We start from the raw sequence: 1022 nt of genomic DNA on the forward strand, positions 1-1022 counted from the left end.
CACATAGTTTTACCTTGGATGGGGAAAAGTTAACCAGAGTTATATACTCTGGGCGGGACTTGAACCCGCAACCTTTGGATTAGAAGTCCAACGCTCTATTCGATTGAGCCACCAGAGCTGAGAAAGGCTTGTTGACCTCCTGTTCATGTGAACACTGCCTTCCATTCACATAGTTTTACCTCGTATAGGGAAAAGTTAACCAGAGTTATATACTCTGGGCGGGACTTGAACCCGCAACCTTTGGATTAGAAGTCCAACGCTCTATCCGATTGAGCCACCAGAGCTGAGAAAGACTTGTTGACCTCCTGTTCATGTGAACACTGCCTTCCGCTCACATAGTTTTACCTTGGATGGGGAAAAGTTAACCAGAGTTATATACTCTGGGCGGGACTTGAACCCGCAACCTTTGGATTAGAAGTCCAACGCTCTATTCGATTGAGCCACCAGAGCTGAGAAAGGCTTGTTGACCTCCTGTTCATGTGAACACTGCCTTCCGTTCACATAGTTTTACCTCGTATAGGGAAAAGTTAACCAGAGTTATATACTCTGGACGGGACTTGAACCCGCAACCTTTGGATTAGAAGTCCAAAGCTCTATCCGATTGAGCCACCAGAGCTGAGAAAGGCTTGTTGACCTCCTGTTCATGTTAACACTGCCTTCCGTTCACATAGTTTTACCTCGTATAGGGAAAAGTTAACCAGAGTTATATACTCTGGGCGGGACTTGAACCCGCAACCTTTGGATTAGAAGTCCAACGGTCTATCCGATTGAGCCACCAGAGCTGAGAAAGGCTTGTTGACCTCCTGTTCATGTGAACACTGCCTTCCGTTCACATAGTTTTACCTCGTATAGGGAAAAGTTAACCAGATTATATACTCTGGACGGGACTTGAACCCGCAACCTTTGGATTAGAAGTCCAACGCTCTATCCGATTGAGCCACCAGAACTGAGAAAGGCTTGTTGACCTCCTGTTCATGTGAACACTGCCTTCCGTTCACATAGTTTTATCTCGTATAGGAAAA

General features: G+C 45.9%; 6 non-coding genes across 6 annotated transcripts; all 6 read right to left on the reverse strand.

The window, feature by feature from the left end:
• Positions 1-44: 44 nt before the first annotated feature.
• Positions 45-118, reverse strand: Pmar_PMAR008472. The gene has a single exon. It is a non-coding gene; the product is annotated as a tRNA-Arg (tRNA).
• Positions 119-210: 92 nt separating this feature from the next.
• On the reverse strand, positions 211-284 carry Pmar_PMAR008473. Its single transcript has one exon. It is a non-coding gene; the product is annotated as a tRNA-Arg (tRNA).
• Positions 285-376: 92 nt separating this feature from the next.
• Pmar_PMAR008474 lies at positions 377-450 on the reverse strand. The gene has a single exon. It is a non-coding gene; the product is annotated as a tRNA-Arg (tRNA).
• Positions 451-542: 92 nt separating this feature from the next.
• Pmar_PMAR008475 lies at positions 543-616 on the reverse strand. Its single transcript has one exon. It is a non-coding gene; the product is annotated as a tRNA-Arg (tRNA).
• A 92-nt stretch (positions 617-708) lies between these two features.
• Positions 709-782, reverse strand: Pmar_PMAR008476. The gene has a single exon. It is a non-coding gene; the product is annotated as a tRNA-Arg (tRNA).
• A 91-nt stretch (positions 783-873) lies between these two features.
• Positions 874-947, reverse strand: Pmar_PMAR008477. Its single transcript has one exon. It is a non-coding gene; the product is annotated as a tRNA-Arg (tRNA).
• Positions 948-1022: the final 75 nt, after the last annotated feature.

The sequence above is a fragment of the Perkinsus marinus genome (genome assembly GCF_000006405.1).
Source record: "Perkinsus marinus ATCC 50983 genomic scaffold scf_1104296964318, whole genome shotgun sequence".
Classification (NCBI taxonomy): domain Eukaryota; phylum Perkinsozoa; order Perkinsida; family Perkinsidae; genus Perkinsus; species Perkinsus marinus.